Source organism: Myotis nattereri (genome assembly GCF_964212035.1).
Source record: "Myotis nattereri genome assembly, chromosome: 3".
In the NCBI taxonomy this organism is placed as follows: Eukaryota; Metazoa; Chordata; class Mammalia; order Chiroptera; family Vespertilionidae; genus Myotis; species Myotis nattereri.
This window is the reverse complement of record NC_138077.1, coordinates 105,596,385-105,619,799: the sequence shown is the minus strand read 5'-3', so window position 1 is coordinate 105,619,799 and position 23,415 is coordinate 105,596,385. Positions and strand designations below refer to the sequence as shown.

Below are 23,415 nucleotides of genomic sequence, written 5' to 3'. Positions count from 1 at the left end.
TCCTGGTGCAAAACAATTCAAAGATAGTATGTATACCCAACAAATATATGGTGCTGTAATCAATTATCCGACACGCAGAATGTCTCATCGAGCACTGTTGCACTGTATATCTTTTTCTTCTAACCCTCCCACTCCTGTGTCCTAACGAACATGGCGATCGAGTGTGTCCGTTTGCCAAATGCACTCGAATGCACGGGAAGCTTACCTGAGGCACATGTTGACAATAACGAGGCCATTTCCAGAATTGGGCATTTTGTCACTCAAGTAAAAATAAAATGTCATTAGTAAAGATTAATCTCTTTATAGTGCAATTCTTAACCTTTTTATATTAATGTCAATATTGGAACAATGTATCTTGGATGTTTTCACTATGTATCTTTGCTATGCAACACTGATGTACATGTTTACATCCAGTTTTAGAATTGCATTATTGATCATGAGTAATGTGAGTAATAATATTACTCGAGTGATGCCCAACTCTGGCCGTTGAGAGAGACAAATATTTGAATTATGCAATTTTTTGTCTCTGTCGATGCATGTCACCCAAAATGAGTTCGCATGTCACCTCTGACATGAGTGTCATAGGTTCGCCATCACTGCTCTAGTGTCTAGGAGAGCCGTCTGCCACCAGAACTACGATTCCCAGCATTCCTGGTGCTCCCCATGCTCTGGGCTTCCACTTCCAGTACTGGGGCTGCCACCAAAACTACTATTCCCAGAATTCCTGGTGCTTCCCATGCTCTGGATTTTTTCCGACTAAGGGAGCCACACTCCACCAAGCCTCCAGCTCTCCTGCTCTGCTCTCCAGAGCCATGTCCCTCCAAGGGAGCAACCGAGGGAGCCACGTCCCTCCAAGCTGTCAGCTCTCCCACTCTGCTCTGTGTATGCAAATTACCCCCCGTCTTTGTATGGTTGATATGCATACCCACTCCTCATTGGCTGGTGGGTGTGGCTTGGGCGTGGCTTGAGCAGAGGGGTGCTAATTTGCATGTTTCTCTTTTATTATCCTATCTAATAAAAGAGAAACATGATAACTAGTCGTACGTCCGCTACCCTTCCCATTGGCTAATCAGGGCGATATGCAAATTAACTGCCAGCCAAGATGGCGGCCGGCAGCCAGGCAGCTTGAAGCTAACATGAGGCTTGCTTGCTTCAGTGATGGAGGAATCCAACGTTCCCCACCTGCCTTGCCGGCCTCTGAGCTTGCAGTTTGAAACACTGTTACCAATGTAGAAGCTAAACAAAACCCCAGAAACCTGCTTTCAGCTGGCCCCGGATCTCAGAGCTGGAGTTGATACAGTGTTTCGCTTATAGAACCCAAACAAACCAGATACCTGCTTTCAGCAGCAGAGGCCTCAGAGCTGGAGCCAGAGCTAAAGCTGGCCCAGAATAAAAAAGAAAAAGAAAAAAAGGAACAGTTGGGAGCTTCAGTCACCCGCCAGCCTGAAAACAGCCCTCAGCCCCTCACCCAGACTGGCCAGGCACCACAGTGGGGACCCCCACCCTGAAGGGTGTGTGACCAGCTGCAAACAGCCATCATCCCCTCACCCAGGCTGGCCAGGCACCCAAGCGGGACCGCCACCCTGAAGGGTGTGTGAGCAGCTGCAAACAGCCATCATCCCCTCACCCAGGCTGGCCAGGCATCCCAGTGGGGACCCCCACCCTGATCCATAACACCCTTCAGGGCAAACCAGCCGGCCCCCACCCATGCACCAGGCCTCTATCCTATATAGTAAAAGGGTAATATGCCTCCCAGCACCGGGATCAGTGGAGCCGAGAGGCCTCCCGGCACCAGGATCAGCATGACAGGGGGCAGCGCCCAAACCCCCTGATCGCCCTGTGGCTCTGTGTGTGACAGAGGGCGGGGCCACAACCTCCCTATCCTCACTGCTCTGTTCATGACAGGGGAAAGCGTCCCAACCCCCTGATCAGCCCTGCTCTGTGCCTGATAGGGGAGAGCTCCCCAACTCCCTGATTGACCCTGCTCTGTGCGTGACATGGTACTGAACCCCGACTCCCTGATGGGCCCTGCTCTGTGAGTGACAGGGGGCAGCGCCCCAACCCCCTGATTGGCCCTGCTCTGTGCATGATAGGGGGTGGTGCCGCAACCTCCCCATCGACCCTGCCTTGAGTGTGACAGGGCGGTGCCCCAACCTCCCAATTGGCCCTACCCTGAGCCTGACTGAGGGTGGCATCGCAACCTCCCGATCCGCCCTGCTCTGTGCATGACAGGGGGCAGCACCCCAACTCCCCAATTGGCCCTGCTCTGAGCCCGACCAGGGGCTGCACCTAGGAATTGGGCCTGCCCTCTGCCATCCGGGAGCAGGCCTAAGCCAGCAGGTCATTATCTCCCGAGGGGTCCCAGACTGCGAGAGGGCACAGGCTAGGCTGAGGGACCCCCCTCCCCCCCCCCAAGTGCACACATTTTTGTGCACCGGGCCTCTAGTACAGGATAATAAAAGCCTAATATGCAAATCGACCAAATGGTGAAAGGACCAGTGGAATGACTGGTCGTTATGATGTGCACTGACCACCAAGGGGCAGATGCTTAATGCAGGAGCTGCCCCCAGCCTGCAGGCCCTAGGCGGGTGCCAGTGGGGGGCCTCCCTGATCACCCCACCAGTCACCCCGCAGAGGGAGGTGACTGGTGGCGGCGGGTGGGGCCAGCAAGCAGGCAGTGCCAGGCCAGCCTAGGTAGGTGCCAGCGGGCTCCCCACTCCCCTGATCACTCTGCTGGTCTCCCCACAGATCACCCCTGATCGCCAGCCAGGCCTAGGGACCCTACCCATGCATGAATTTCATGCACCGGGCCTCTAGTTAGTTTTTATCAGCTTTCAGAACAGTCATTTATATTTGATCAAATTCTGTCTGCAAAATTTGCAGTAAATAAATACATCTATACACTTAAAAAAAATCCTATGTAGCTGAGTGGTTAAGAACACAAGTGTAAGATGTAGAATGCCTGAGTTTTAATCCAGATTATGCCATTTACTATTATGTGACTTTAGGGAATGAATTTAGCTTTTTTAAGTAGCTAATTTTTTTTTTTTTTTTTTTTTTTTAGCAATTTAGCCTTTACAGTTTTTCATCTGTAAAATGGGAATAATAATAGTAACTGCTTCACAAGGCAATTATATTGATTTAAGTGGTTAATATACATGAAGAGCAAAACATAAACAAAAACACTCAATAAATGTTGGCAATTTGTGTATTTCTTCAATACATTTATTTAATGGATGTCTAAATGGTAGTTATTTCCCCAAATGTCATGCACTTATAGACTCCCAGTAATACTGATGATATATATATATATATATATATATATATATATATATATATATATATATATAAAACAACCCAAACTTAGACATAAAATCCATTAAGTCACTACAAAATTATTATTCAAGCCAGTAGATTGCTTTAGATCTACTCTTGCATGTTAAGGCCACATCCTTCTTGGCACTTGATGTCGCAATATAGCACAGTGGTCACAATCTGCTTCCATAATGCCACAGAGCAAGATGGTGGTTTTCTTTAGCCATGGCTTTCAGGAGACACACAGTTCTGCAAAGAGAAAGTGGTTACCATAATACAGACAACAACCAAATGGTAGAGCCTTCATAAAATTGAACTTCCTCTTTACCCTACTCATCTCTGAACCTAATCATTCTGATTCTTTTTATTTTTTCTTATAAATGTGTTGACTCACTTAATTTTTCTTTTGTTTTCCCCTAATCCTTCATATGTGCTTTAAAATGTAATGGACTTCCACACTGGATAGAAGGGCCAGCTACTTGCCAGTGTGTTAATTTTAAATAGTCCCATCATTACAAACCTTCACATCCTCCAAATAAGATTGTTATAGTATCACCAAGGCTCTGCCTCTGGTGTACCAGACTTTCAACTCCAGAATGTGGTGTGCAGGGATGTGATTAGCTCCTGCCTTATGCCATGTATAATTAAAATATACCAAGCACAATACATTCTCTGAAGGTACTGAAAATATATGATAGTAATTCTGTATGCCTATTTTGATGTGTGCAACCATGGTTTCCCACATTTTTAACTTCCTATAATTTTTTTGGAAGCAACACAGAATAAATGTGACAAGAAGATCCCACACCTGAGAAATCAAAAGAAAAAATTTCTTGTATCTTCACATTTTGATTCTGTTAAACAGCACCTTCAAACTTCTCAACCAGGAGTAAGAGGATCAAAGATAATTCAATCTTTTATAAAAGCAGTATCACCTCTCTTCAATAACCAAATGAAAATTGTAGCTTTTATAAAAACATTAAAATCACTCAATAATAAATTAGTCTAGCTGCTATGACTCTTTGGGATCTGAAAGCTGACTGTTGCATCCCCCTGTATTATAGACAAACTTTTCTCTCAGGTCTCAATCAGAAAGGTTTTTATATTCAAACCATCTAATTCTATGTGGCACATTATGCTAGTCAAACCCCATGACATTTCTACATGCAACCCCCAGTAATAAGGGAAGGCTTAAAATATAAATAAGCAATTAAATAGAAGGAAGCAATTAGCTTTTATTTTATTTTATTTTTTTAAATTTCTTTATTGATTAAGGTATTACATATGTGTCTTTATCCCCCATTACTTCCCCAACCCCCCCCCCCCACTCATGCCTTCATCCCCCTGTTGTCTGTGTCCATTGGTTAGGCTTATATGCATTAATATAAGTCCTTTGGTTGATCTCTCCCACTTACCCCCACACTACCCTACCTTACTTCTGAGTTTTGACAGTCTGATTGATGCTTCTCTGTCTCTGGATCTGTTTTTGTTCATCAGCTTATGTTGTTCATTTTATTGCATAAATGAGTGAGATCATGTGATATGTATCTTTCTCTGACTGGCTTATTTCACTTAGCATAATGCTCTCCAGTTCCATCCATGCTGTTGCAAATCGTAATAATTCCTTCTTTTTTACTGCAGTGTAGTATTCCATTGTGTAGATGTACCACGGTTTTCTAATCCACTCAGCCCCTAAGGGGCACTTAGGCTGTTAACATATCTTAGCTATGGTGAGTTGTGCCACTATGAACATAGGGGTGCATATATCTTTTCTGATTGGTGTTTCTAGTTTCTTGTGATAAATTCCTAGAAGTGGGATCACTGTGTCAAATGGGAGTTCCGTTTTTAATTTTTTGAGGAAACTGCATATTGTTCTCCACAGTGGCTGCACTAGTCTGCAGTCCCACCAGCAGTTCAAGAGGGTTACTTTTTCTCTGCATGCTCGCCAGCACTTGTCCTTTGTAGATTTGTTGATGATAGCCATTCTGACAGGTGTGAGATGGTATTGCATTGTCGTTTTGATTTGCATCTCTCGGATGATTACTGACTTTAAGCATGTTTTCATATGTCCCTTGGCCTTCCTTCTGTCTTCTTTCTAAAAGGATCTATTTAGGTCCATTGCCCATTTTTGTATTGGGTTGTTTATCTTCTTTTTGTGAAGTTGTATGAGTTCCCTGTGAATGTTGGAGGTTAAACCCTCATCAGTGATAACATTGGCAAATATGTCCTCCCATTCAATGGGCTTTCTTGTTGTTTTGTTGATGGTTTCCTTTGCTGTGCAAAAGCTTTTTATTTTGATGTAGTCCCATTTGTTTATTTTCTCTTTAGTTTCCATTGCCCTAGAAGCAGTATCAGTGAAGAAATTACTTTGGCATATGTTTGAAATTTTTCTGCCTATGGATTCCTCTATTATTTTTATGGTTTCCCATCTTATGTTTAAGTCCTTTAGCCATTTTGAGTTTATTTTTGTGTATAGTGTAAGTTGGTGGTCTAGTTTCTCTCTTTTTTTTTTGTATATATCTGTCCAATTTTCCCAACATCATTTATTGAAGAGACTGTCTTGACTCCATTATATGTTCATGCCTCCTTTATCAAATATTAACTGAACGTAGATGTTTGGGTTGATTTCTGGGTTCTCTATTCTATTCCACTGATCTATATATCTGTTCTTGTGCCAGTACCAGGCTGTTTTGAGAACAGTGGCTTTGTAATACAGCTTGATATCTGGTATTGAGATCTCTCCTACTTTGTTCATCTTTCTCAGGATTGCTGCAGCTATTCTTGGTCTTTTTTATTCCAGATGAATTTTTGGAAAGTTCATTCTACGTTTGTGAAATATGCCATTGGTATTTTAATGGAGAGTGCATTGAATCTATAGATCGTTTTGAGTGGTATGGACATTTTAATGATGTTGATTCTACCAATCCATGAACACGGTATGTTCTTCGATTTGTTTATGTCTTCCTCTATCTTTTTCCAGTGTCCTGTAGTTTTCCACATATATAGGTCTTTTACCTCCTTAGTTAAGTTTATTCTTAGGTATCTTAATTTTTTTTGGTGGCTTGGTAGTGATAAATTCCCTTAGCCTTTTTTTTTTTTTTTCTGTGAAGCTCCATATTTCCCCTTCAATTTTGAATCATAGCCTTTCTGGATAGAGTATTCTTGGATTCAGTCCCTTGCTTTGCATCACTTTGTAAATTTCCTTCCATTCTTTTCTGGCCTGATGTGTTTCTCTTGAGAAATCATTTGATAATCTAATGGGAGAAATCTTATATGTAACTTTCTGTCTCTCTCTCTTGCAACCTTTAAGATTCTCTCTTTGACCTGAACATTTGACATCATAATTATGATGTGCCTTGGTATGGGTCTTTTCAGTTTCAACTTGATTGGGACTCTCTGTGCTTGTGTGACTTTTTTTTTTCCCCACATCAGGAAAGTTTTCTGACATTATTTCTTCAAATAGGTTTTCTAACCCTTGTTCCTCTTCCTGTCAATCTGGCACCCATATTATTCTAATGTTGCTTCATTTCATGTTGTCCCAAAGTTCCCTTAGGCTCTCCTCCTGCCTTTTAATTATTTTCACCAATTGCAGTTCAGTTTGGGTGTGTTTTGCTTTCCTGTCTTCTAATTCGCTAATTCAGTCCTGTGATTCTCCTAGCCTACTCTTAAAACTTTCCAAGATGTTTTTATTGCAGCTAAATCACTCTTTGTTTCTTCTTGATTTTTATATAAGTTGTTGATTTTTTTCATCCATCTGGTTTATGAATGGTATGACCCTTAGTCTGCATTCTTTTTCTGACAGGTTGCATGCCTCTGTTTCACTTAGCTGCTTTTTTGGTGATCTCATTTTCTTTCCTTTGGGGGTTTCTTTGTCTACCCATTTTTTATCTCACCAACTGATCTAGATGTTGAGTTGTGCAGGGGCTGCTCCTTGGGTGGTAGTGGCTCCTGAGGCTAAGGTTGTTGTCCAGGTGGTCACAGCAGCAGCTGCTCCTCAGTTGGCAGCAGCTCCTCTGGTGGTTGCTGTTTACAGCAGTGGTCTTCTCTGGCTGTTGGGGGCAGGCTGCTCGCACAGCTGCTATCCTCAGATGGGGGTGGGCTGATCACAAGGCTGCTGCTCCTCAGATGGGAACGGGATGCACGTGGCTGCTTCTCCTTAGATGGGGGCAGGCCGCTCACCTGGCTGGTGCTCATCGGATGGTTTCAAGCTGCATGTGGCTGCTGCTCCTTGGACTGGGTCGGGCTGCTCATGGGGCTGCTGCTCCTCAGATAGCGTCAGGTTGCTCACGCAGCTACTGCTCCTCAGACAGGTGCAGGGTGTGGGCTGCATGCAGGTGCTCCTCCTCAGATTGGGATGGGCTGCATGGGGCTGCTGCTCCTCAGTTGTGGATGGACTACTCGTCGGCTGCTGCTCCTCAGATGGAGGAGTGGGCCACTCACACAGCTGCTGCTCCTTGGACAGGGGCAAGCCACGTGAAGCTGTTGCTCATAGGCCTGGGGAAGCCTGCTTGCAGGGCTGCTGCTCCTTGGATAGGAGTGGGCTGCTCACTTGTCTGCTGCTTGCGTGGTCACAGTGCCCTGGGCTTTCTCCAGGGGTCCTCTGTCCTTCCTGGCTGCAAATTTTCTCACAAGCTGAGTCTCCTTTGCCAATTCAGGGTAAATGCTCATTCTATTTGCTCCAGGACAGGGCTTGGGATAGGTTCATCTATAATACAGCCATTTTGTCTCTCACAATTAGCTTTTATTAAAGAACATTGAGATGGTTCAATTTCATGGTTTGAAGTCATCTTAAGGTGCAGCTTGCTATACTTTTTTTTTTTTAAATTATTGATTGTAGAGAGAGAGAGGAAGAAAGAGAGAGAGGAAAAAAACATCAGTTTGTTGTTCCACTTATTTATGCATTTATTGGTTGATTCTTGTATGTTCCTTGACCAGGGGATTGAACCTTGCTACTGCAGCATATGGGGATGACACTCTAACCAACTCTTCTACATGGCCAGGGCCTCTACTTATTTTTAGCAGCAATAAAACATACATCTCTTCCTATGTTGCCATTATCTATGCAGTCATAGAACTAACTGGTATTTAAAGTATTTTCCATGGTGGAGAACAGCAAAGTAGTCTGGTGTTTTCAGGGCAGAGGGAAAATGAGGTTTGTTCATTTGTTTGTTTTTCCTTTCAAAAAGTTGTATGATCATAATAGAAACACTCCTAACTTGCAATGGGGTTACATTCCCGTAATCATCATACTGTTTTTCATGCCAATGAGTTCTTTCTCCTTTTTTCTTTTTCGCTCAATCCCTCCACCTACCTCCAGTCCACCCCCCACGCCCTGACAGCTGTCAGCCTGCTCTCTATGAGTCTGTCTTTATTTTGCTTGTAAACCCATCATAAATTGAAAATATCATAGCTTGAAAATGCATGTAGAACATCTAACCTGCTGAACATGTAGCCTTGCCTAGCCTACCTTAAACATGCTCCGATTGCAATATCCAAAAACTATCATAACACTAGAGTCTGAGTCGTTAACCTTGGCAGCTGCCTGCCTGACTGGGAGCTGCCATTAGAATTTCAAATTTTAAACATAGGTAGAAAACATTGTTACATTTTAACTCTCTCTTTTAAAATTGTTTCCTGTAGATTAAATTCTTATTTCATGGCATCACATGCTCATTTTACTTATAAATAAGTTCTTATCTGAGTTGAAAAAAAGAAAGCCTGTTACAAATGTGAAGACTGGAACAAAGGTTAAAGGAAGCAGTGTGATATGGAGCCCTTAATTATCATGTCAGGCCCCAGAACAAGACTGAGTGGTGGTGACTAACAGGTGGTGGAACGTGCCTCCTCCAGACACAGAGATTCCCTTATCATTACAGGGGGAACTCCTACGCATGAGCAGTCTTTCTCTTTAACCTGGGGTGGCAGCGGCCTTCCTTTTCTGGTCATCAGGTCCTGAGAAGGGACATTGTCTATAGTTTCAAGGAGAGTAGGACTAGTGGGACCCAGATACTAAAGTAGAGAAAGGCAATGGGATGGATGGTGCTCTACATTGGGCAAATCATTCAGGCCATTATCCCAAAAAGGTATCACTCAAATCAGGGCTTTAATTCTAGTAAGGCTCAGAAGAGATGGAGTTTATGTAGCTGGTGGGTAAGGCACTTCAGGGGATAGAGAGAGAAAGTCCTGCATCAACCATGGAAGAGACAGCAGAAATGATCTATGGATTGGCCAAGAGTCACTCAGAATCCCCTTGGACTCTGATGGTCCAGGTGGGGGCTTGGCTACATATGCCAGGAAGCTGGTCCTAGGGCTGCCAAATTGGACCTCAGAGTTTCTCTGTGAACTATGTAGAGTAAATATCATTCCCACTTTGACAGCACACACGTGCATGCGTGCACACACACACACATCAATTCTATTAAGGGACTTGGAATCAAAGCAATCTAATTAAAGTTGGTATATGGGAGCTGGCATCAATCAGAAAAGGTGGCAAAGAGAACAACCACTGACAACTCATCAATTCATGTGGCTTCTCCTGTGGTATGGCCTTGCCTGGTCTTTCAATAATTGTTGAGGACAGAAGTGCCTATAGGTCCTGAAGGACCAGGTTAAATCCATGCCACTACAGCAAGAAAATACCATTGCTTTCCACAATGGGGACACATTTTGGCATTGAGAGTGTATCATTTGGAGACAAGCAACAGGCATTCAGAGAAATGTTGAAGCATTATTGGGGGGTGGAGGGGTAGGACAGTGTGGAGTTCTATGAGCAACAAAGTGGCATCATAAGAATGAGAGACCTGAAGGGGAGAAGAGCTGTATGTGGGCTTGAGGAAGAGACCTAAGGAGAAAAAAGCTGGTGGGAGAACAGGAAGATTCCTAGGACACCCATCATTCAAAGACTTTGAAAAGCCCTGAGAGGGCTCATTTTATCTGTCAGGCTGCGAGCATTTTAATGTTTATTAATGTTCTAAAATACCCTTTAGACATTTACCTGCCCCTTTAGTAAAGAACTTTGATACAGTGAGGTAGGGCATGGGGGAAGGACATCATAAAGATGGGTGGGAATTTTGATGGAGTCGGTCAGATTGATTTCTAAAGTAAGCATGTTAGGTGAAAGTTGCTTATATTCAAATTTTACCTTGAAAATCACATAAATCTCCCATAACACAGAGAATATGAGGTTACTTCAAAATGAAGCAGTTCACTTCTTTGTTCAAGATCATTTGCACATTTTTTTCCATGGGTCTTTTCCACGTACATGGACTGTATTGGGCTTAACTGCATCCTTGGGTTGATTATTACAATTGAGGCAAGCAACCACATGTAGGTAAATTCCCTTTAACAAATGCTGTGACTTTACTGTGTGTGCATTCTAATGGGTGTGTCCTGCTGGAGGATGGTCAGGAGAGGACTGGTGTGATCCTCATCATTAGTTTCAAGCCTTGGTGGAGAAAGGCTTGAAATACTTCAGTGGGTATTTTCTCTTTTCTGTGGAATCACATTCGGTTATTGGCAAGAAGAGGGGGTGGAGAAGGGGGAAGAGATAGGTAGGGGGAGAGAGAGAGAGAGAGAGAGAGAGAGAGAGAGAGAGAGAGAGAGAGAGAATATCCTGGGAGTGGCCAGTGAAGACTTTTAGGCATGAGAGATCATAAAACCAAAAACTGTAAATTGTTTTCTACTTTGATAGGTTAGGGAAGATAACTACTACAGGCTAGAAAACAGATGCACCCTGCCACACACAGGTTACATTTTGTTAATCTCATAACACTTTTTAAGAATGTATTACTATTTGTTCTTCCTGCAGTGGGACTACATATGCTCCTAACTTCCCCATGCATTTAGCAATTGCCTATCTCAGACCATGAATCAGTATCTCTACTTCATGGTACTTTCCTGACACCAAACAATTCCTGAAATGATCACTTTCCTGGTGGAGAAAACAAATAAAACATTTTTCTATTGTAAAGAGAATGCCATTTTGGTCCGAATTGTTTGGATGGAGATGAGGTTGCTGTTTAAAAGTTATGGCTTTTCTACTCTTCATTCCCTCTCTAAGAGGGGAAATTTTCCTACTTGAGACCCATGGCCAAATGAAGCATTTTCACAGTGACTTTCTCATAGCTATGGGGCAAACAGACAGTGGGTCTTTTCTATATGAGCATAGTTTTGTTTAAAATATAACCATGATTAAATAAATCAAAACTAAAATATTAAGTCTCAGAGGGGAGTTTTAAAAAATAAGCTACTTTTACCTCATCTTCTTCAGATGAACCCTCTGAGTATAATGAGCTCTGAGTCTAATTGCTAAGCTGGAACCTGTCAGAGATCCGACATATAATGTAAAATGTAAAACTTGCTGAAACTCACAAAATCACTATGCTTAGAATTGAAATTATATTTTCAAATAGGAGGACAGTATGTTTTTCCATTGCATTTTTTCTAGTAAATGCTTAAAATATATATAGCTTCTATAATTTTATTATAAACTAAAGCAACTGTTTATGATGCTTTCTAGTCTATAAAACACACATTCATATATTACATTGGGTAATCTTTACTACCATGCTTTGAAGCAGGTATAACTATGAGACTGAGAGAAGTTAACTTGAAATGCAGTCAGAAGATAACTTGAAATGCAGGCAGATAAGGTCCCATGGGGAACAAAGGCAGGTAGAACAGAAACAGAGAAAGACATGGCAGTCTGAGCAAGCCTAACCACAGGAACCAACCAAGCAGAAATAATAAAATGTTTCTGGATTCAAAGTGGGAGGCATGGGAAAACAAGGGAGGGCCTGCAGTAACAAGGTGTACATACACATAGAAACAGACATTTCAGGTCCATTGCTGGGCAAGAACAATGAGGGAACCAATCAGGAGATGACAAATATGTATGGAGCAGGCTTGTAGCACATATATACTCCTAGAATTACTTGCTTCGCTGGCAACCCATGATTTGGTCCACCTTCCCATTGGAGAGTCTGAATCTGCTTGTAATAAATTTTCCACACTTTTGCCTAAATCTTCTAGTCTGCAGAGCTCATTCTTCAGCATCATGAGACATGACCCCAAGGAAAACCCTCGGGTCGCCATTCCAGTTATCAGCTTTGGGGGCTCGGTCTGGGATCCAACCTCTCCACATCAAATGGTGAGCCTATGGACCCTATCGCTTCTTTCGATGTTTCCTTTGTAATTTTGGAGTCATTGCCGGGTGCCCATCTGCCACTTAATCAAGCTGTCATCTGCAGTGGACATTTTTCTCTTTCAGTTTCCAAATGGCCTTTGGGGCATTTAAAAATGGGCATGGGTCAGCCAGTTAAAAGCCATGACAGTGGCTGCCACATAAAAAGACTCCCATGGAAGAATGAACTGGTTGTCAGACTGTGTTAGAAAGCAGTAGATTCCCGCCAGTTGCAAGACAAAATCCAACCAACAACTAAATGAGTGCTTGGGTCCCTACCCAGGCTTTAAAGATCAAAGAGTCAATTCCTCCCTCTGGTTCGAGAATCTTGAATGTCCTAACACGAGTAAAGACCTCGAAGAGGTGTCTGGGGTTGAACCCTAAGACATGCAGGGGCCTCATAGGGACTCCAGAATACAATTATAACTAAACTCTGACCCATCCAGTAAGTGCACATAGAGCTGGTCACTCAATGCTGTGGGTCCTCATGGCTGTTTTACACAGCCAGGGAGAGAAACTGAGGCATGTAAGAGGAGGGAAATGACCAAAGATTTCACCATCTCTGGGAGTTTCTTCCACAAACAGCACACTTGGACCCACTACATACAGCCCAACCCTGGCCTGTTCCCTTGTTAGGATTTATATTGCCAGAGATCTGCTCAAACTTTCCTGCTTTTTTCCTCCTCCTGCCCAAGGTTGGAGGTATAGGGACACTGAATTCTTTAGATCCTGGCCTAGGCTGGTTGATCTGCCATTCTTGGTATCTCCTACCACAGATGGACCCAGCCACACATGAGCGGAGTATTCCCTCATCCCCTCAATGCCTCCTTGGACCTGATCCCACAGACCTGATTTCTTCCAGAAACTTGCAGTGGCCTTGTGGAGACCAGAGGGGATTTGGGTCTTCAATAGAATATTAGGGGAGCCATGGAGGGAATGCCCTTGCCTGAGGGGTAAACCTTGCCCCTGGTATTCACACCACACCATGTGCTGGTGAGTATATAAAGTAAAATGGGGATGTAGATCAGGGAATTTTCCGTACATTAGGGCATTAGATCACCAGACAAGATGGAGGAGGACTATAGAGTTTGGGTTTACAACACTGTTCATGGCCCTTCAGCACTTTCTACAGTGCTCCCTTGCGATTCCTAGGACTTCAGTTCCTGGATGCCTTTCATTCCTGACCACTAATGAACACAGAATCTTAGTCCTGGCCAAGAAGGGGTATCATCCTTTTTACATTTGTCCCTTCCTTGTGGTAGATATAGAAGGTCCAACCAGGGGGCCACAAGTCTGATAAGTTTGGACCCAGGATGAGGCTGCCACTATTGAGCCCTAGTTGTAGGCACCAGGAGTGTGTCCATCCCTGCAGGAAATTTTTTGTTTGTCTCTTCTCTCTCTCCTTCTCAGGGAGGCTCAGTGTGTACTTCAGAAACATTGGAACCATCTCAGACACTTTCAATCCAGGACACGGTTAGTTCAAGCTTCCCCACATCTGGAGCAGGACGGGTGCCTGGTAGGACCACAATGGTAAGTGTGCACAGTCCAGTAGGTCAGTTCTGTTAATGGGCACACACTAACAGGTCTTTTTGCCCTAGATCTCACCAGTAAGTGGGACTAAGTCCAGCAGATCCTCTTTTGTGGTGACACACAAAGAGGCACTCATCTCACAGCCCTTATCTAGGAGGTGGACACTCCAAAGAGAGAAGGGAAGATCACAGAGGATGCTGGACATCCTTTTGTGTGTTTTCTTACAGATGGGAAGAGCTTCATCCACACCCTGTGCAGATAGCCCTTTGGGCTGTATTCTTAAACATTGGGATGAATTTGACCTTCAACCCTTAAGAAGAAGTGCCTGATTTTCTTTTGTACCTAGGCCTTGTCTCAGTATCAACTAGCAGATGGAGAGACATGGCCCCTAAAAGGGAGCTTGAATTATAATACCATTTTACAACTAGGGAAAGTGATCAGAAATCCCATATGTCCAGGCCTTCTTTGCTTTAAGGGATAAATGAATCTGTATAAAGGCTGTAAGATTGACCCCTCTCTGCTGGCCATAATAACATAGTACTTGCCAGAGAAAAAAGCAGAAGCCACCCCATTACCAGCACCTTTGTGTGAGCCCTCCTGTCCACCGTATCCAGGACCCCCAGGGAAGGTATTTCCCCTGGTCAGGGGCCCCACACCTAGTGGGAAGCCAAATCTGACCCATCCTGGGGTTTGTACCCCTTAGTTGAACAAGCTGATGGGGAGTTTGACCCCCCATAGTACAGGTCCCCTTCTCATTGCAAGATTTGAGACAAGAAACCCAGCTGCTAAAAACTCAGACATTTGACAAAATCTCACAGGTTCTTGGGTAAATTTGCTATCCAAAATAAATTGGCTATTATGGCTCCTACCTTTAGCTGAACCTCTAATCATAGTAGTCCTGGCCTTAATCTTCAGCCCTTGACTATTAAACCTCCAAACATGCTTTGTTTCTTCTCATGTAGAGGTATTCAAGCTACATTTGTCCTCTAAATGCAGCCCCAGATGGAGATAATTGCTTTTTTCCATGGACTCCTAGGCCAGCCTCCTCTGATGGGACCTAACGATTGCTACCCCACAAGCCCACTGTCAGCAGGAAGTAGCCAGAGTAGTTGGCACCCCTACTTTCAACAATAGTTGGGGTTTCCTAATTGGAGGGGGCACTGAGAGAAGTTAACTTGAAACACAGGCAGATAGGGCAGGCGTCCAGTGGGAAACAAAGGCAGGTAGAACATAGACAGGAGCAAACACAGAAGTTTGAGCAAGCTTAATAACAGAAACCAACCATGCTGAAATAATAAAATGTTTTGGGACACAGAGCAGGATGCATGAAAAACCAAGGGCCTGCAGTAACAAAGTGTATAAACACAAAGAAACAGAGAGAGTTCAGGTCTGTTGCTTGGAAAGAACAATGACCCCTCATTGATCAATTAGGTGGTGACACAGGTAGATATAGAGCAGGCTTATAGCACAGATATACCCCTAGAATGACTTGCTTCTCTGGAAACCCATTATTTGGTCCCCCTCCCCATTGGGAAGTCTGAATCTGCTTGTAATAAATTTTCCACACTTTTGCTTAAATCTTCTGGTTCACAGAGCTCATTCTCTGGCATTGTGAGACATGACCCCGGGAGAAACCCTTGGCTTACTGTTCCAGTTATCAAGTCTTCATTGACAGATGAGAAAACTGAGGCTGGACCAGCTCAAGTTCCTTATCTGAGGATTCCAAGCTGCAAAGGGTCATGGGTTGAACTGTAAGCTGATATCAGACTCTAAAGTCAGAGTCTTTTCCCCTAACTTGGGTCTTCTCATCTTTCTTCATTTACCCCACATATTTCATTTGCAGATATTTTCCTGAAATCATGGCCCAATCACTATCAGACGAATAGGAAATTGTTATCAATGGCCTACGTTCTTTTCCACAAGATTTATTGAATTCCATCCCATAAACATTTATTAATTCAGTGATGGTGACACAGGGGCTCACTTTGTATTGGGGAAGCAGAATATTACTCTAGACTAAAGACTCTGGAAGCAGACTGCCTGGGCTGGAATCCCAATCTACCACTTCCTAAAAATGCAACCTTGGGCCAGTTTCTGCACCTGTTTTCCCATCTGTATAAAGGATATGGTAGTATTTAGCTCATAAGGTTGTTATGCTAACTAAATGATACAATTCATAATAGGCACTTAGAACAATAATTGAGACTTATTAAGAACTAAATAAATCCCAATTAATATTATTTGGAAAGACAGAGATTTGTGGTGACTGTTATATTCAAATAACTATTTGAAATGCATAAGTAGCTTTGCCACCTGAAAGGCTAAGTGCCATAGAATAGGTATTAACCAGGCATTATTAAGGGGCAGGAGCCACAGCAGGAAGCTGTGTGAGGAGGCTTATGGACAGGTGGAGGATTCTAAGAGGTACATTGGGCAGAGATACTTAGTTTAAAAAAATATGAAGATTAAAATTTATATTTGCTTCAATGGTTGCTTAAAGCAATGATTTTGAATCTTTTTCATCTCATGGCACACATAAACTAATTACTAAAATTCTGCAGCACACCAAAAATATACTATATTTTTTGCTGATATGACCAAAAAATGGTTTTATTTGTATTCATTTACACTGGACAGTATTGTTGTGTTGACTGTTGCAATATTTTAATTTAATTTTTTTTGTTAATCCTCACCTGAGGATATTTTTTCCATTTAACTTTAGAGAGAGTAGAAGGGAGGGATGTAGAAGGGAGTGTGAGAGAGAGAGAAACATCAATGTGATAGAGACACATTGATTCACTGCCTCCCACATGTGCCCTGACAGGGCCTGGGAATTAACCTGCAACACAGGTACATGCTCTTGACTGGGAAACAAACCACTGACCCTTTGGTGCATAGGCTGACACTCTAACCACTGACACAGGCCAGGGTGGCTGTTGTCATTCTTTAATTTGACAGTCTAAGGAAAAAGAGGTCAGTGTCCCTGACTAAATAGGTATTGCATGTTTTACAAATTCTTACAGCACACAGTTAAAAATTGCTGGCTGAAAGCAACACAACCACTGGTGCAAACTTTAGAAGTGGGAACCAAGATGGAGGTGTAGTTGCCCCCGTACTTGCCACCTCCCACAACCACATCAAAATTACAACTGAAATACAGAATGAACCACCTGAAATCTGGCTGAGAGGAAGTCCTACAACTATAGAAGCAAAGAAGAAAGTCCATTGAGACTGACAGGAGGGGTGGTGGTGTGGAACAGGTTGGTCTGACACCCATGTGTGCTGTTTTTTTAATTGGGAGGGAGATCTTCTCTACAGAGTCTGCCCAGGAGGAGCAAGGGGTCACAGCCCCACACCAGACCCCAAGCCCAGGGTTCCAGAGCTGGGAAGAGAAGTCCCCATAACTGTGGGCCATAAAAACTGGCGGGGATTGTGGCTGAGTGAAAAGGAGGCTACTGGAATCCCAGGTATACCTCTTAAAGGGCCAGTGAACAAACTTACATGGTCTCACTTCTTCCAAGCTCCAGCACTGGAAGACCCAGACATATATGGGAGAAAGTGGATTGTCTGGCATCGGGACAGAAACTCAGGGGTGGCTTTCTCCCAGACAGGGGTGCTCACAGGGGTCATTGTTCCTGTGCTGGGACCTCTCCTGTCACAGGGCTGACTGACAGCCACATCTGAGTTTCAATCAGCCTGAAGCACAGTTTTCTCCACCCTGGTGATTCCCTGAGACCCCACCCCATCCAATTTGCAGCCCCACCCAAGCTGTTTGCAGCAGCTTTTCCATATGAGGGCCTGTCCTGGCTCAGGCTTCAGACTTTATTAAAATCTCTCAAACAAGCTGCAGCTAGTGACAGCATGTCCCCCACCTATCAATAAAAGGCCCAAGACCTGGCACTAGCACCAGCCTGCCTTGTTTCACAGCTGAACCTTGCCCCCTGCATAGCAGCTCTCCCACTGTAGTTGCAGCTTGTCCTCACATCCAATTGGCCTGGAGGTCAACTCCTCCCAGAGATGCCAACAGCAATCAAGGCTCAACTACAAGACTGTGCATAGAGCCTACACAGGGGCACACCTAGAGTGTTCAGCTCAGGTGACTAGGGAGGCTGAGCCACTAGGCCCTACAGGACACCTACTACACAATCCACTCTACCAATTCCAGGAGATATAGCAACTCTATATAATACAAAGAAACAAACACAGCCAAAATGCGGAGACAAAGAAACATGTCAAAAAAAAATGGAAGTAAGAAAGCTACTTGATACAGATTTCAAAACCCTAGTTATATGGTTACTCAAGAATCCTCATGAGACTTGCAAGGATTTCAGTGAGAAAGTCAAAGACATGAAAAGGACCAGTCAGAAATCATGCATACACTAACTGAAATAAAAAATCATTTACAGGGACTCAACAGTAGAGCAGAGGATTTCAAGAATCAAATCAACAATTTGGAATATGAGGAGTCAAGAAACACCCAATCAAAAGAAAAAATAATTTAAAAATATGAAGAAAATATAAGGAGCCTCTGGGACAACTTCAAGTGTATCAACATTTGCATTATGGGGTGCCAAAAGGAGATGAGAGAGAGCAAAATATTGTAAACCTATTTGAAGAAATAATGACAGAAAACTTCCCCTACCTGGTGAAAGAAATAGACTTACAAGTCCAGGAAGCACAGAGAGTCCCAAACAAGAGGAACCCAAAGAGGACCACACCAAGACACATCATAATTAAAATGCCAAGGGTTAAAAACTAAGAGAGGAGAAACAAAGATGGTGGCATAGGTAAACACCTGAAATTGATGCCTCGCACAACCACTTCAAAAATACAACTAAAAGACAAAACAGACATCACCCAGAACCACAGGAAGGCTGGCTGAGTGGAAATTCTACAAATAGAAAGAGAAAAGCACACTGAGACTTAGAGGAGGTGCGGAAGTAAAGTGCAAAGGTAAGGAGGCGAGCATGGAAAGGGCTGGCAACTGAGGAAGCGGTTGTCTTTTTCAATCGGAAGGGAGTCACAAGCTCCCGACTGAACTGAACTCCAGCTCCGGGTGAGTCTCTGGGGATCCAGACTCATACAGGGAGAAACTGGACTGTCTGGCATTAGGCAGAACTCCAGGGCGGCTTTCTCTCAGAGGTGCTTGCAGTGATTATCGTGGAACACTGATACCCAGGGCCTCTTAGGGCAAGGCTGAGGATCAGCCATAGCTGTTTGCACTGCCCTGTTGATTCCCTGAGACCCTGCCCCACCCAAGTTGTGTGCAGAGGCTTTTGCATATGAATGGCTTAGCCCTTTGCATTCTAAAATTACCTAACACACTGCAGCTGGGTCAGAGAGACCCAGAACATCCAAAGAAGGCCCAAGACCTCACATAAGCTTCCATTGTTTCACAGCTGGGCCTCATCTGGGCACCTCCAAACCCCAAAAAAAGAAGATGAATCTGCAGATCTCTTTGTAGCTCCTGCTAGGTAGCCTCAGGAAGAGGCTAAATTAGCACCTCCTTAGAGATTCAAGAGCCAGTGTACCCAGTGGTCAGAGTGGGACCATCCAGATTACAACTCCTCAGATCCATAAGGGACACACTCAGGGGGCAGACTCAGTGAGCACTAAAGCCCCACTGAAGCAAGTCTTGCCCCAGAAGGGTGTCTTCAGCACAGAAGTTCTCCCACTATAGACACAGCTGATTCTCACAGCCAGTTGGCCTGGAGGTCAATTCCTTCCAGTGATACCTACAATGATCAAGGCTTAACTACAACAAGACTGTGCACAAAGCCCACAAAAGGGTGCACCAAGAGTGTCCACCTCAGGTAATTGGGGAGGCTGAGCCACTGGGCCCTATAGGACACCTAGCACAGAAAGCCACTCTATCAACAAAGGGAAGCAGCCAAAATGCGGAGACAAAGAAACAGGTCACAAATGACAGAAATGGAGGAAGCAAACCACTGGATTTAGAATTCAAAACCACGCTTATAAGGTTTTTCAATAATTTTCTAGAAACTGCCAATAAATTGAGACCCTCAAAAAATCTAGTGAGACCCTCGAGGATATGAAAAAGGACCAAATAGAAATTAAGCATATACTGACTGAAATAAAGAATATTATACAGAGATCCAACAGCAGACTAGAGGATCGCAAGAATCAAGTCAAAGATTTGAAATATGAAGAAGCAAAAAACACCCAACCAGAAAAGAAAAAAGAATCCAAAAATATGGAGATAGTGTAAGGAGCCTCTGGGACAACTTCAAGTGTACCAACATCGGAATTATGGGCATGCCAGAAGAAGAGAGAGAGCAAGATACTGAAAACCTATTTGAAGAAATAATGACACAAAACTTTCCTTACCTGGTGAAAGAAATAGACTTACAAGTCCAGGAAGCGCACAGAACCCCAAACAAAAGGAATCTAAAGAGGATCACACCAAGACACATTATAATTAAAATGCCAAGAGCAAAAGACAAAGAGAGAATCTTAAAAGCAGCAAGAGAAAAACAGTTAGTTACCTACAAGGGAGTACCCATAAGATTGTCAGCTGATTTCTCAATAGAGACTATGCAGGCTAGAAGGGAGTGGCAAGAAATATTCAAAGTGATGAATAGCAAGAACCTACACCAAGATTACTTTACACACCAAGGCTATCATTCAGAATTGAAGGTCAGATAAAGAGCTTCACAGATAAGAAAAAGCTGAAGGAGTTCATCACCACCAAACCAATATTATATGAAATGCTGAAAGGTATCCTTTAAGAAGAGGAAGAAGAAGAAAAAGGTAAAGATAAAAATTATGAGCAACAAATACATACGTATCTATCAACAAATGAATCTAAAAATCAAGTGAATAAAAAATTGGATGAACAGAGTAAACTGGTGAATATAATAGAACCAGGGGCATAGAAAGGGAGTGGACTGACAATTCTCAGAGGGAAAGAGGTGTGGGGGGTGCAGGAAGAGACTGGAAAAAAATTGCATACCTATGGATGAGGATGGGGGGTAAGGGCAGAGGGTGTGGTGGGAACTGGGTGGAGGGGAGATATGGGGGAAAAAAGAGGAACAACTGTAATAATCTAAAGAATAAAGGTTTAATTTAAATAAATAAATCCTATCTAATAATAGACAAACATGGTAATTGACCATACCTTCGCTATGCCTCCCTTTGGCTAATCAGCGAGATATGCAAATTAATCCAACCAAGATGGCGGCCGACAGCCACGCAGCTGAAGCGAGCAGGAGGCTTGCTTGCTCCAGTGATGGAGGAAGCCAAGGTTCCCCACTTGCCGCAGCCTGGCTCTGAGCTCTGAAAGCAACAAAGTTTCAATTATAGACTAAACAAACCCCAGATACCTGCTATCAGCCAGTCGGCCGTGGCCACGGAGCTGGAGCCAGCTCTCAGCTCCAGTGACAGCAACAAAGTTTCAATTATAGAAGGTAAATAAATCCCAGAATAAAGAAAAAAAGGGGAGGCTGGGAGCTTCAGTTGCCGGCCAGCCTGAAAACGGCCCTCAGCCCCTCATCCAGACTGGCCAGGCACCCCAGTGGGGACCCCCACCCTGAAAGGGGTGTGTTCTGCCTGAAAACATCCATCAGCCCCTCATCCAGGCTGGCCAGGCACCCCAGTGAGGACCCCCACCCTGAAGGGGGTGTGACCAGCTGCAAATAGCCATCAGCTCTTCACCCAAGCTGGCCAGGCACCAAGCGGGACCCCCATCCTGATCCGGGACACCCTTCAAGGCAAACCAGCTGGCCCCCACCCATGCACCAGGCCTCTATCCTATATAGTAAAAGGGTAATATGCAAACTGACCCTAACAACAGAAAGACTGGGAATGACTGGTCACTATCACAGACTCTGACCACTAGGGGGCAGATGCTCAATGCAGGAGCTGTCCTCTGGTGGTCAGTGCGCTCCCACATGGGGGAGCTCTGCTCAGCCACAAGCCAGGCTGATGGCTGCCAGTACAGCGGTGGTGGTGGAAGCCTCTCCTGCCTCCTCAGCAGTGCTAAGGATGCCCGACTGCAGCTTAGGCCTGCTCCCCGCTGGCAAGTGGACATCCCCCAAGGGCTGCCGGAGGGATGTCTGATTGCCAGCTTAGACCCAATCCCACGGGAAGCAGGCCTAAGCCAGCAGGTGGTCATCCCCCGAGGGGTCCCAGACTGCGAGAGTGCACAGGCTGGGCTGAGGGGACCCCCCGCCCCCAGTGCACAAATTTTTGTGCACTGGGCCTCTAGTAAATAAAGACAAGAGGGAATCTTAAAAGCAGAAAGAGAAAAGCAGTTAGTTTTCTACAAGGGAATGCCCATATGACTGTCAGCTGATTTCTCAACAGAGACTTTGCAGGCCAGAAGGGAGTGGCAAGATATGTTCAAAGTGATGAATAGTAACGACCTACAGCCAAGATTACTGTACCCAGCAAAGCTGTCATTCAGAATTGAGGGTCACATAAAGAGCTTCACAAATAAGAAAAAGCTAAAGGAGTTCATCACCACCAAACCAGTATTATATGAAACGTTGAAGGGTATTATTTAAAAAGAACAAGAAGAAGAGATAAAAAAAAAAATATGAACGATCAAATGGCAGCAAATACATATCTATCAACAATCAAATCTAAAAATCAAATAATCAAACAAGAAATCTAATGAACAAAATAAACTGGTGAATAAAACAGAATCAGAGGCATAGAAGTGTGGAACAGACTGATGAATCTCTGAGGGAAGCGGAGAGGGAAGGGGTGGGAAGAGAGTAACCAAAGATCTTACCTATGGACAAAGGCAGTAGGGTGATGAAGGCCTGGAATGGGATGGGAAGTAGGTGGAGGTGAAGAATGAGGGGAGGAGGGGGCATCTGTAATACTTTCAACTATAACAATTAAAAAGTAAAATAAAGTAAAATTAAAAAAAGAAAAAAGAAATGGGACAGAGACAATGGCAGGGCTTCCAGACCTCTTTACCTCCTCAGTCCACAGAAGCACCTAACTTAAATATCTGCCTTTCACAATCAGCTACTGTGTGTTGATGCTATAAAGTTTCAAGAAGATGAGTGTAGTATAATCCTGCCCTGGAGATTAAAACTTCTGGGCTTCAGTCTGCCCTCCCCTCCAGTTATGACTTACCCTATGACTGATGCAAGTCACGTAGCTCCTTGGAGGCTCCCTTCTTGATTTTTGTTGTTGCTGTTGTTTTGGTTAATCCTCACCCAAGGATATTTTTCCATTGATTTTTAGAGTGGAAGGGAGGCAGGGAGAAGGGGAGGGGGGAGAGTGAAAAAGAGAGCGAGAGAGTTAGAGAGAGAGAGAGAGAGAGAGAGAGAGAGAGAGAGAGATCCATGTGAGAGAAACACATCGATTCATTGCCTCCTGTATGTGCCCCAACTGGGCTGGGGATCGAACCTGCA

At 43.9% G+C, this 23,415-nt stretch overlaps 1 long non-coding RNA gene across 1 annotated transcript in view; it reads right to left on the bottom strand.

Annotated features, from left to right (window-relative positions):
* Positions 1 to 5,789: 5,789 nt before the first annotated feature.
* The window catches only part of LOC308516481, a 143,428-nt gene continuing 125,802 nt past the window's right edge, over positions 5,790 to 23,415 (bottom strand). The window contains exon 3 of the long non-coding RNA XR_013995746.1: positions 5,790 to 8,123. This is a non-coding gene — a long non-coding RNA (uncharacterized lncRNA). The remainder of the gene's footprint in view (positions 8,124 to 23,415) is intronic.